General features: G+C 44.4%; 1 protein-coding gene across 1 annotated transcript in view; it reads left to right on the top strand.

The window, feature by feature from the left end:
• The first annotated feature begins 2,260 nt into the window (after positions 1 to 2,260).
• The window catches only part of ASCC3 (activating signal cointegrator 1 complex subunit 3), a 670,136-nt gene continuing 658,291 nt past the window's right edge, over positions 2,261 to 14,105 (top strand). Inside the window, exon 1 of the mRNA XM_044289192.1 lies at positions 2,261 to 2,380. The gene's annotated coding sequence lies outside the window, so the exon portion shown is untranslated. The remainder of the gene's footprint in view (positions 2,381 to 14,105) is intronic.

Here is a 14,105-nt window from a genome sequence, read left to right as displayed (position 1 = left end):
ATCTACTGGGGCACTATATATGGGGCATTTTATACTGGTACATTTTGGGGGGCACTAGCAGGAAGGGGGGAGAGGAGCACTATGGGGGAATTTACTGGGGGCACTATATAGGGGTATTTTATACTGGCACATTATGGGGGCACTATGGGGACATTAGTTCAACTGGGGGCATTACAAGGGGGTATTTTTTGCACTGTCACATTATAAGGAGAATTATTTCTACTGGGTGGGCATTATGGTGGGTTTTATTACTGCCCCATGGTATGACCCCCTAGTAGCAGCACCAAAGCGCCAAAGTGTGGAAGTGGCGTCCGAGATCCCCAAGGGCAAAGTAACTGTAAGTGTTCATGTGGAGTATGTTTATGTTATGCACATATAGCCTACACTGTGCCCCACAATGTACAGTATACCTCTATATTGTGCCCCACAATGTACAGTATACTGCTACACTGTGCCCCACAATATACAGTATACCTCTACACTGTGCCCCACAATATACAGTATACCGCTACACTGTGCCACACGATATACAGTATACCTCTACACTGTGCCACACGATATACAGTATACCTCTACACTGTGCCTCACAATGTACAGTATACCTCTATACTGTGCCCCACAATATACAGTATACCTCTATACTGTGCCTCACAATGTACAGTATACCTCTATACTGTGCCCAACAATGTACAGTATACCTCTATACTGGGCCCCACAATGTACAGTATACCTCTATACTGTGCCCCACAATATACATTATACCTCTACACTGTGCCTCACAATATACAGTATACTGCTACACTGTGCCCCACAATATACAGTATACCTCTACACTGTGCCTCACAATATACTGCTACTGTGCCACACAATATACAGTATACCGCTACACTGTGCCCCACAATATACAGTACACCTCTACACTGTGCCCCACAATATACAGTATACCTCCACACTGTGCCTCACAATATACAGTATACTGCTACTGTGCCACACAATATACAGTATACCTCTACACTGTGCCCCACAATATACAGTATACCTCTACACTGTGCCTCACAATATACCGCTACACTGTGCCACACAATATACAGTATACCGCTACACTGTGCCTCACAATATACCTCAACACTGTGCCACACAATATACAGTATACCGCTACACTGTGCCTCACAATATACCTCTACACTGTGCCACACAATATACAGTATACCGCTACACTGTGCCACACAATATACAGTATACCTCTACACTGTGCCACACAATATACAGTATACCGCTACACTGTGCCGCACAATATACAGTATACCTCTACACTGTGCCACACAATATACAGTATACCTCTACACTGTGCCACACAATATACAGTATACCTCTACACTGTGCCTCACAATATACCTCTACACTGTGCCACACAATATACAGTATACCGCTACACTGTGCCACACAATATACAGTATACCTCTACACTGTGCCACACAATATACAGTATACCTCTACACTGTGCCGCACAATATACAGTATACCTCTACACTGTGCCACACAATATACAGTATACCGCTACACTGTGCCAAAGGAGTGGGGTTTACACAGGAGGAGGGAGGTGCGAAGCGCGCTGAGGGGGGCCCTTACAAATATTTGCTGTGGGGCCCAGTCACTTCTAGTTACGCCCCTGCCACATACCATCCTCTGCCTGTGTAACCACATACCATCCTCTGCCTGTGTAACCACATACCATCCTCTGCCTGTGTAACCACACACCATCCTCTGTTGCCTAATATTCACCTGGTCACCCGGCAGCACCGGCCATCGCTAGAACATACCTGTCCCTCCGTTGAAGAATTGAAATCACCTCCTCTGACTGATCACAAGAGATTATTGGTAGTTTGTTACTCAGTATGTCTCATCTACAACACATACATATATACAACAGATGTCATTATTTTCACCTCATTTCATCCTTATACTGTGATTATTAATGCTTTATCTTCCCCTCTGCTTTTCTCTTCGCTTTATACTCTTTATCGTTAACTCTTTGCTTTCATTTCTCCCTCCATTCTCGGTTTACACCTTCTCACCACCCTCCCTTTTCTTTCATGCTGTCCTCATGTAACCATAGCGGGTCACATGGCCCTGCCTTTCACCTACGATAGGACGCTTAAACAACGACCAACATCACCATAGTAACGAGCGTCGTGGCTTCGCGGCACACTCGCGTTGTGACATCATGACGCTTCGTCGTCCCCCTCTCACTCCACGTTAGCGAACGTCGTGCGGCGTCTGCGCCGTGACGTCATGACACCACGCTGTCCTGGATGCATGCAGATGTCATAGCAGTGGCCAGTAACGTCCAGGTGTGCCCCCTCAGCTCCGTGTACCTCAGGTAACATCCTCCCTCTTGGCCTGCTCCTGGCTGTGCAGAGGACTTAGGCAGTCTACATGATGTCATTACAGTTAACTGCTGCCCATGTGTTTCATTACCACAGTCATTACTTTCTATTTAGCCAGCTTTCCTCTGGAACTGCTTCCTGCCTTATTCTGGAGGACTTGCTCCCAGCATATGTATTCTGCTATGCAGATTTTGGCTACATATGCTATTTTTCACTTTGTCTGATAATTAGTATTTTTCGTTCTGTGCATTTTCAGGTTTATTTTTTTAGTTCACATTGTTTTAGGTTTGATTACTTTTGTGTTCTTCTCTTACTTTACATCTTATGTAACTTTTTTTATTTTGATCCTATATATGGGATTTCTTCTTTCTCTTTTCTGTTGATTTATTTTGCTTTATGTGTATTTTTATAGCCAGGCAAGTTCTATTCCGTTATACAGTCCAGTGTATTTTTAAATGTTTTTTTTTTTTTTTTATACATGTGGCAATAAGCTAAGGGTACTTTAACACTTGCGTTGTTGGATTCCAGCAGGCAGTTCCATCGCCGGAACGGTCTGTCGGATCTGGCAATCTGTATGCAAACGGATACCATTTGTAGACAGATCTGAATGCGGATTCGTCTGACAAATACGTTGCAATACTGGATCCGTCTCTCCGGTTGTCATCTGGAAAAATGGATCCAGTATTTATCTTTTTCACATTTCTATAGATTTTCCGGAACACTTGGGGCAGGATCTGGCATTAATGCATTTCAATGGAAAATAATGCCAGATCCGGCATTCTGGCAAGTGTTCTGGAATTTTGGACAGAGAAAATACCGCAGCATGCTGCAATATTTTCTTCATCCAAAAACCGTACAGTGACTGAACTGAAGACATCCTGATGCATACTGAACTGATTGCTCTCCATTCAGAATGCATTAGGATAGGGTTGTTGCGGGTATCGAAATTATGATACCCAAGCGATACCGGGATTATTATTTTTTTCGATACTAGCCTGCGCTGCTGCACAGTCTCGTATCTCTGAACATGAGCGCGCTGCTGTCAGCGCGCTCATGTTCTCTCAGCAGCACAGGAGAGAAGGAAGCAGTCTCTCCCTCCCCCCCGTGCTGCTGCTGCTGCCACCAATTAACGGAGAGAGGGGTGGAGGAGGGGCGGGCGTACTGCGCCACCAATGATACGACTTTTCCTACACAGAGCGGCGCCCAGCGATGTCCCATCACTTACTATTATTTCTGGGTGCCGCTCCGTTCGCCTGCTGTGCCCCATTACTGTCTCCTCTCCTGCCCCACATGCTAATTACTATCGGAGCGATGGGGAGGAGACATCAGCTTCTCTAGTGGGCGTTCCTTCTCCCCGCGCTGCGATTGGACAGCGCTACAGCCAGGGAGAAGGAACGCCCACTAGAGAAGCTGCTGTCTCCTTTCCATCACAGTAATGGGGCACTGCGGGCGAATGGAACGGCGCCCAGGAATAATAGTAAGTGCTGGGACATCGCTGGGCGCCACTCTGTGTAGCCTAATACTTAGTCTGGACTCATATAAAGTAGTCTTTAACACATAATACAGTAGGCGGGTGCCGGCAGCAGAATCGCATTGCCGGCACCCTTCCCCTGACAGGGAGCAGCGATCAGCGGCAGTTAACCCCTCCTGAGGGGTTAACTGCCGCTGATCTGCCAGTACCCACCTCCTGTTTTAAGGGGTAATTATCATTGGTGGCGCAGTGCGCCCCCCCCCCCCTTAAAATCATTGGCACAGTGCCCCCTCCTCCCATTATTAAAATCATTGGTGGCAGTGGCCACAGGGTCCTCTCCCCTCCCCCTCATTGGTGGTGCAGTGGCAGCTTCTGATCGGAGCCCCAGCAGTGTAATCCTGGGGCTCCGATCGGTTACCATGGCAGCCAGGATGCTACTGAAGCCCTGGCTGCCATGGTAACATCCCTGAGGCTGTGTGCACAGAGCAGCAGGGACAGTGTGAAATCCTATTCACCCTGATAGACCTCTATCAGGGTGAATAGGACAAGGGATGAAATATCCCAGGTTCTAGAAGGCCCCTAAGGGGGGAAATAGTTTATTAAATAAAAAGTGTAAAAAAAAAAAAAAAGTTTAAAAACTCCCACACCAAAATATTAAGTATGAATCACCCCCTTTTCCAATTTCACATATAAGGGCTCTTTCACATCTGCGTTCTTTTCTTCCGGCATAGAGTTCCGTCGTCGGGGCTCTATGCAGGAAGAATACTGATCAGGATTATCCTAATGCATTCTGAATGGACAATCCGTCCTTCAGGATGTCTTCCGTTCCGGAACGGAACGTTTTTTGGCCGCAGCAAATAGCGCAGCATGCTGCGCTTTTTGCTCCGGCCAAAAATCCGGAACACTTGCCGCAAGGCCGGATCCGGAATGAATGCCCATTGAAAGGCATTGATCCGGATCCGGCCTTAAGCTAAACGTCGTTTCGGCGCATTGCCGGATGCGACGTTTAGCTTTTTCTCAATGGTTACCATGGCTGCCGGGACGCTAAAGTCCTGGCAGCCATGGTAAAGTGTAGTGGGGAGTGGGGAGCAGCATACTTACCGTCCGTGCGGCTCCCGGGGCGCTCCAGAGTGACGTCAGGGCGCCCCAAGCGCATGGATGACGTGATCGCATGGATCACATGATCCATGCGCATGGGGCGCTCTGACGTCATTCTGGAGCGCCCCGGGAGCTGCACGGACTGTAAGTATGCCGCTCCCCCGCTCCCCACTACTACTATGGCAACCAGGACTTTAATCGCGTCCTGGCTGCCATAGTAACACTGAAAGCATTTTGAAGACGGATCCGTCTTCAAATGCTTTCAGTACACTTGCGTTTTTCCAGATCCGGCGTGTAATTCCGGCAAGTGGAGTACACGCCGGATCCGGACAACGCAAGTGTGAAAGAGGCCTAAAATGTATAAATAATAAACATATTACATATCGCCACGTCAGAAAAGTCCATACTATTAAAATATAAAAAAAATCTATGCGGTGAACGCCAGAACAGAAAAAAATAATAAAAACTGTGCGATTCGCCTTTTTTGAAAATGTGGAATGCACGTGGCTTTTTTGGTTTATTTTTTCGCGTGGTATGGAATGTTATCGAGTATCGCAATACTTTTTTATGGTATCGAAACCGAATAAAAAATTTGGTATCGCAACAACTCTACATTAGGATAAAACTGATCAGTTATTTTCCGGTATTGAGCCCCTAGGACAGAACTCTATGCCGGAAAAGAATAACGCTAGTGTGAAACTACCTTAAAACGAAACTGATGCACTTTTACCTGGATTCGCACTAATAAAATCCTAGATTAAATTTCAAAGGCTATTCTGGAGTGCAGTGTGTTCTCTACACTAGCCAGGCTGTCTAGACATGGACCGTACCTCACTCTCGTGTCTGTGAAGGGTCCAGGTTTGGTCTGTGTGTCCGTTTTTGCCCTCCATGTGTCATCTGTATTCCTGGCCACACCACTTCTTTAACTGTCTGATACACACTGTGCATTGGTTACCCAAGACATTTCCTACTTGTCCAGCCCTGCTCTTTGAATTGGCCAGCACTGTTCACATTAGCCCTGCTGGCCAATCCAAAGTCAGCAGGTAGTGTCTTGGGCTACTAAAAACAGTATACAACAGGCTGTATGAGAAGCCTCATACATGTAAATGTATGCCAGATGTTTTGGTCTATAAAGATGGTGCCTGCTCAGCACTCAAGCGGGCACCATAGCCACAAATGAGACACCCAGTGGCAGTATCCGTGATTGGCGGTAACACAAGTCATAAACTTTTAACCTGTCAAGGTCAATTGTGACCATGACATCTGAGGGGTCAATTACCGGGAGTGCTGCGCCCCTGGTGTCTGAACGGCTCCCCTGCAGTGAGATTGTGGGAGCCTTCAGTTGCTATGGCAGCTTTGGTCCTTCTGAAGGCTCTGAGGCCTGTCATAGCAAAGATCCTATGAAGCCTGGCCTGTGAGAGGGCTTTATTGGGCTACACTCAGTCTCCCATAGACTACTATGGTAAATCATTGCAGTCTATGGGAGAGGCAGAGGCAATCGGACAATCTCATGTTAAAGTCCCTTAGGAGGGACTAAAAATTCCCCATTTTACAAATAAATAAAAAACACCATTATTATCGCCACTCCCAAGGTGCCCGAACCATTAAAATATAAATGTATTTATCCTGTATCAAAATGACTGAGTTTCTGTTTTATTGTGTAACCTCTAAAAATGGAATAACAAGCAAAAAGTCATACACAGTCCAAAATGGCTTTAATAAAAAAAATACAAAAGATGAGTTCTTACACAGTTCTGTAGACATAAATATAAAAAAGCTATGGGGGTCAGAATATAGTGATGCAAAGAAAACGAATAGGGAACGCCTTAATGACAAAACCCATAAAACAATGGCAGAATATTTATTTTTTTCCAATTCCACCTCATTAAAAAAATAAATAAATTCTAGATTCCCTCTGCATTGCATGCAATATTAAATGGTGCCTTTAGAAAGTACAAATTGTCCTGCAAAAAACAAGCTCTCGTACGGCTATGTGAGTGGAAAAATCTAAAAAGGTTATGGCTCCAGGAAGGGTGGGAATAAAAACAAAAATGGAAAAAATGGTAAATTGCTGCACCGGGAAGGGGTTAATAGTGTGCACCGTTGGTATTGTGAAATCTGGCGATAGATCCTCTCTAAATCTTGACATTTGTGCTGCTTTTTCAACCATATATGCATTTTATCATTTACCCAATATGTACACGTTTGCACACAAACTGTGGCGAGATTTCTGAAATCTTAAAGGGGTTGGCCACCATAAGTATAAAAGATAATAACTGAAGCCAAGAGGTATTTGTATCATGACAGATATACTGTGTATATATCATTTTTCTACTGCATTCAGCATAGCATGCTCACAGTGATGAGAAGCTGTGTGGGCGGAGCAAAGTGAAAGTAAAAATCCCAGCATGCATCACAGCAAGCATCTTCAGAGGAGCAGTCACATGACCTCTCTGCCTACTTGTGATGCCATAGTGACAACAGCACCTCAGGTGCCATCTCACCAGTCAAACAACTACATAGAGAAATCAACAAAATGATAGCAATCCTACATTCCCCGCGTTGAATAAAGGTTACTGCTTTTCCCACAATGGGATATGTATATATATATATATATATATATATATATATATAAAATACATACATATGTGTGGATGTGTACAGGGTGTGTGTGTGTATGTATGTATATATATATATATATATATATATATATATATATATATACATACATACACACAAACCGGATTCCGAAAAAGTTGGGACACTAAACAAATTGTGAATAAAAACTGAATGCAATGATGTGGAGATGGCAAATGTCAATATTTTATTTGTAATAGAACGTAGATGACAGATCAAACGTTTAATACGAGTAAATGTATCATTTTAAAGGAAAAATATGTTGATTCAAATTTTCACGGTGTCAACAAATCCCCAAAAAGTTGGGACAAGTAGCAATAAGAGGCTGGAAAAAGTAAATTTGAGCATAACGAAGAGCTGGAAGACCAATTAACACTAATTAGGTCAATTGGCAACATGATTGGGTATAAAAAGAGCTTCTCAGAGTGGCAGTGTCTCTCAGAAGCCAAGATGGGTAGAGGATCACCAATTCCCGCAATGTTGCGCAGAAAGATAGTGGAGCAATATCAGAAAGGTGTTACCCAGCGAAAAATTGAAAAGACTTTGCATCTATCATCATCAACTGTGCATAACATCATCCGAAGATTCAGAGAATCTGGAACAATCTCTGTGCGTAAGGGTCAAGGCCGTAAAACCATAGTGGATGCCCGTGATCTCCGGGCCCTTAAACGACTCTGCACCACAAACAGGAATGCTACTGTAAAGGAAATTACAGAATGGGCTCAGGAATACTTCCAGAAACCATTGTCAGTGAACACAATCCACCGTGTCATCCGCCGTTGCCAGCTGAAACTCTACAGTGCAAAGAAGAAGCCATTTCTAAGCAAGATCCACAAGCTCAGGCGTTTTCACTGGGCCAGGGATCATTTAAAGTGGAGTGTGGCAAAATGGAAGACTGTTCTGTGGTCAGACGAGTCACGATTCAAAGTTCTTTTTGGAAATCTGGGACGCCATGTCATCCGGACCAAAGAGGACAAGGACAACCCAAGTTGTTATCAACGCTCAGTTCAGAAGCCTGCATCTCTGATGGTATGGGGTTGCATGAGTGTGTGTGGCATGGGCAGCTTGCATGTCTGGAAAGGCACCATCAATGCAGAAAAATATATTCAGGTTCTAGAACAACATATGCTCCCATCCAGACGTCATCTCTTTCAGGGAAGACCCTACATTTTTCAACAAGATAATGCCAGACCACATTCTGCATCAATCACAACATCATGGCTGCGTAGGAGAAGGATCCGGGTACTGAAATGGCCAGTCTGCAGTCCAGATCTTTCACCTATAGAGAACATTTGGTGCATGATAAAGAGGAAGGTGCAACAAAGAAGGCCCAAGACAATTGAACAGTTAGAGGCCTGTATTAGACAAGACTGGGAGAGCATTCCTATTTCTAAACTTGAGAAACTGGTCTCCTCGGTCCCCAGACGTCTGTTGAGTGTTGTAAGAAGAAGGGGAGATGCCACACAGTGGTGAAAATGGCCTTGTCCCAACTTTTTGGGGATTTGTTGACACCATGAAATTCTGATTCAACATATTTTTCCCTTAAAATGGTACATTTTCTCAGTTTAAACTTTTGTTCCGTGATTTATGTTCTATTCTGAATAAAATATTAGAAGTCGGCACCTCCACATCATTGCATTCAGTTTTTATTCACGATTTGTATAGTGTCCCAACTTTTTGGGAATCCGGTTTGTGTATATATACACTCACCTAAAGAATTATTAGGAACACCATACCAATATGGTGTTGGACCCCCTTTTGCCTTCAGAACTGCCTTAATTCTACGTGGCATTGATTCAGCAAGGTGCTGATAGCATTCTTTAGAAATGTTGGCCCATATTGATAGGATAGCATCTTGCAGTTGATGGAGATTTGAGGGATGCACAACCAGGGCACGAAGCTCCTGTTCCACCACATCCCAAAGGTGCTCTATTGGGTTGAGTTCTGGTGACTGTGGGGGCCATTTTAGTACAGTGAACTCATTGTCCTGTTCACGAAACCATTTTTCCAGTCTTCAACAGTCCAATTTTGGTGAGCTCGTGCAAATTGTAGCCTCTTTTTCCTATTTGTAGTGTAGATGAGTGGTACCCGGTGGGTCTTCTGCTGTTGTAGCCCATCTGCCTCAAGGTTGTCCGTGTTGTGGCTTCCCAAATGCTTTGCTGCATACCTCGGTTGTAACAAGTGGTTATTTCAGTCAACGTTGCTCTTCTATCAGCTTGAATCAGTCGGCCCATTCTCCTCTGACCTCTAGCATCAACAAGGCATTTTCGCCCACAGCACTGCCGCATACTGGATGTTTTTCCCTTTTCACACCATTCTTTGTAAACCCTAGAAATGGTTGTGCGTGAAAATCCCAGTAACTGAGCCAACGGCCCGTCTGGCACCAACAACCATGCCACGCTCAAAATTGCTTAAATCACCTTTCTTTCCCATTCTGACATTCAGTTTGGAGTTCAGGAGATTGTCTTGACCAGGACCACAACCCTACATGCATTGAAGCAACTGCCATGTAAATGGTTGACTAGATAATCGCATTAATGAGAAATAGAACAGGTGTTCCTAATAATTCTTTAGGTGAGTGTATATGTGTGTGTGTGTGTGTGTGTGTGTGTGTGTGTGTGTGTATGTGTGTGTGTATATATATATATATATATATGAGATATCTATCTATCATCATTTACCGTATCTATTTACATCTCTATATCGATCTATATCTACTGTGGTGGAAGGTGAGTGTATCTCACCCAGATACCTCAGATGGGTGAGATAACTGAAATCCAGAAAGCTGCAGTGCTGTCAGCAGGTTTGTTTAGATTCTGTTCTGGATTTCTGCTGTTTTAAAGAGACCCAATGCTAATGTCTGTGATTGACCATAATGCCGATCGCAGACAGATGCCATGGTCTTTTGTAACTGCAGAATCTGAGGTGGGTTTCCCATAGAGTGCTGCACCACATATAGTGAGATGCAATGCACAGATACCAGCCGAGTACACGCAGTTTGCAGATGTGAACCCATTCACTTCAATGGGTCTGCGATCCGCAAGATACGTTCCGCACCACAAAAAGATAGAACAGGTTCTATTATTTTGCGGTGCAGAAGCACGGAGAGAAATCCTTTTGAAGCACTATGTACTGCTTCCGTGGGCTTCTGATCCGTGCCTCTGCTCCATACCACTCTGTATCTTGCAGATTGCAGACCCATTCAAGTCAGGCCTCATGCACACGACCGTTGTGTGCATCCGTGGCCGTTGTGCCGTTTTCAGTTTTTTTCCGCAGACCCATTGACTTTCCAATGGGTCAGTGGAAAAATCAGAAAATGCACCGTTTTGCAGCCGCATCCGTGATCTGTGTTTCCTGTCCGTCCAAAAAATAGGACCTGTCCTATTTTTTTTGACGGACAACGGTTCACGGACCCATTCAAGTCAATGGGTCCGTGGAAAAACACGGATGTACACAACATTGGCATCCGCGTCCGTGGACCGTGGCCGTAGGTTACTTTCATAAAGACGGATCCGAAGATCCGTCTACATAAAAGCTTTTTGAGAGCTGAGTTTTCCCTTTGTGAAAACTCAGATCCGACAGTATATTCTAACACAGAGGCGTTCCCATGGTGATGGGGACGCTTCAAGTTAGAATATACTACGAACTGTGTACATGACTGCCTCCTGCTGCCTGGCAGCACCCGATCTCTTACAGGGGGCTGTGATCAGCACAATTAACCCCTCAGGTGCCTCCCCTGTAGTTAACACATTGGTGGCCAGTGGGGCCGGCCCCCCTCCCCTGTAGTACAGTAGATTCATTGGGGCCGGCCCCCCTCCCTCCCCCTCCTAATTAAAATCTCCCCCCTATTATTGGTGGCAGCGGAGAGTACTGATCGGAGTCCCAGTTTAATCGCTGGGGCTCCGATCGGTAACCATGGCAACCAGGTTGCTACTGCAATCCTGGTTGCCATGGTTACTTAGCAATTTTTCGAAGCATTATACATATCTGCGAGCTGCGATGTCTGTGACCGGCCGGCAGCTCCTCCTACTGGTAAGTGACAGCTCTGTGCTATAAGCAATGCGCCGCACAGACCTTTCACTTACTAGTAGGAGGAGTGGCCGGTCACAGACATCGCAGCTCGAAGGTAAGTATAATGCTTCTAAAAATTGCTAAGTAACCATGGCAACCAGGACTGCAGTAGTGTCCTGGTTGCCATGGTTACCGATCGGAGCCCCAGCGATTAAACTGGGACTCCGATCGGTAATCTCCACTGCCACCAATGATGGGGGGGGGGGGGTGATTTTAATTAGGAGGGAGGGGGAGGTCCACTGGCCACCAATGAATCTACAGTACTACAGGGGAGGGAGGGGGGGGGCCGGCCGCACTGGCCACCAATGTGTTAACTACAGGGGAGAGAGGGGGGCCGGCCGCACTGGCCACCAATGTGTTAAATACAGGAGGGGGAGGGGGCAGTCATGTACACAGTTCGTTTAGTATATTCTAACCTGAAGCGTCCCCATCACCATGGGAACGCCTCTGTGTTAGAATATACTGTCGGATCTGAGTTTCATGATCTAACTCAAATCCGATGGTATATTCTAACATAGAGGCGTTCCCATGGTGATGGGGACGCTTTAAATTCAAATATATCATCTGATTGGAGAAAACTCTGATCCGATGGTATAAAAGGGACTCCTGACTTTACATTGAAAGTCAATGGGGACGGATCCGTTTGCAATTGCACCATATTGTGTCAACATCAAACGGATCCGTCCCCATTGACTTGCATTGTAATTCAGGACGGATCCGTTTGGCTCCGCACGGCCAGGCGGACACCAACACGACTTTATTTTTTATGTCCGTGGATCCTCCAAAAATCAAGGAAGACCCACGGACGGAAAAACGATCACGGACCTACGGACCCCGTTTTTGCGGACCTAAAAAAAAAACGGTCGTGTGCATGAGGCCTCAATGGGATGTTTGCTGTCCGCAATACAGGAACGGGGCACACACACTAGTGTGCATGAGCCCTTAGCCTGAAAATGCTAATTCACAGCAGTCTATATGAGAATCAATCTAAAGATCGCATGTTCAGATCCCGTAGGAGGGCTTTTTAAAATATTACGGTAACATTAAAATCATCCCTCTTTCTCCAAAATAGAGATAAAAATAAATATAAAGTAAAAAAATTAATTCTTTGGCATCACCACTTAAAAAAAAAAAGCTATCACTATTAAAATATGTATCCCATAGGGTGGACGGTATAACAGAAAAAAAAAAAAAAAATTGCCAATTTGACTTTTTTTCATTGCTTCATAAAAAAAAAAAAAAAAAAAAAAAAAAAAAGTGATTCAAAACCCACTCGTCCACACACTCCAAAGTGGTATAAATAATAAAACTACATCACAACGCAAAAAATGAGCCCTCAGTAGATATAATTCTAAAACAGAAATGGGGATCAGAATATGGAGATGCAGAGAAAAGAATATATTTTTTTTGAAATTATCTTTTTCAGTATTAAAATAAGAAAATTGCTAATGTGGTATCATTGTAATTACACTGTGGCAGATTTTACAGCTTTACACCACATCAAATTCAAAAGTAGATGGTGCCAATAGAAAATACTATTTGTCCCGCAAAAAAAACAAGCCCTCATACAGCTATTTGAATGGAAAACTACAAGCACTGGCTCCATTCACCTGAATGGAGTGAGTACTTTTATTACACTGCACTTGTGAGACGGCAATCAGTGTAAGGGTAGATTCACACGTCCGTAGTGTATTGTGGATCCGCAATACACCCGGCCGGCACACCCATGGAACTGCCTATTCTTGTCCGCAATTGCAGACAAGAATAGAACAAGTTATATTTTTTTCCGGAACCGCGGACCGGAAGATCAGGGGCACGCTCTGCAAATGCCACAAATGTCCACATCCATTCCTGCCCCATAGAGAATGAATGGTTCTCCAAGTTGCGGAACAGATGCGGACCCATGCTACGGACGTGTGAATGGACCCTAATAAAGAGCAAACTGTACAAACTTTAACCTTTTAGGTGCTCCACAAGAATTAAAGGAAAATGGAGATGCAATTTCAGAATTTCACTTTTTTGGCAGATTTTTCCAGTAACAAAGCAAGGGTTAACAGCCAAACAAAACTCAATATTTATTGCCCTGATTCTGTAGTTTACAGAAACACCTCATATGTGGTCGTAAACTGCTGTACGGGCACGGAAGGGTGCAGTAGGAAAGGAACGCCATATGGTTTTTAGAAGGCAGATTTCACTGGGATAATTTTAAGCTGACAAGTCACATATGAAGTCCCCCTGATGCACCCGTAGAGTAGAAACTCTGGTTGTTTGTTTCATTTTACATAATAAAGCATTTTTGAAAAAAATGATTTTTTTGTGTCTCCATATTCTGAAAGCCATAGTTTATTTTTTATTTTTTGGGCGACTGTCTTATGTAGGGGCTCATTTTTTGAGGGATGAGATGAAGGTTTGATTGGTACTATTTTAGGGTGCGTATGACT

The sequence above is a fragment of the Bufo gargarizans genome, chromosome 4, assembly GCF_014858855.1.
Source record: "Bufo gargarizans isolate SCDJY-AF-19 chromosome 4, ASM1485885v1, whole genome shotgun sequence".
Classification (NCBI taxonomy): Eukaryota; Metazoa; Chordata; class Amphibia; order Anura; family Bufonidae; genus Bufo; species Bufo gargarizans.
This window is presented reverse-complemented; position numbering and strand designations above follow the sequence as displayed.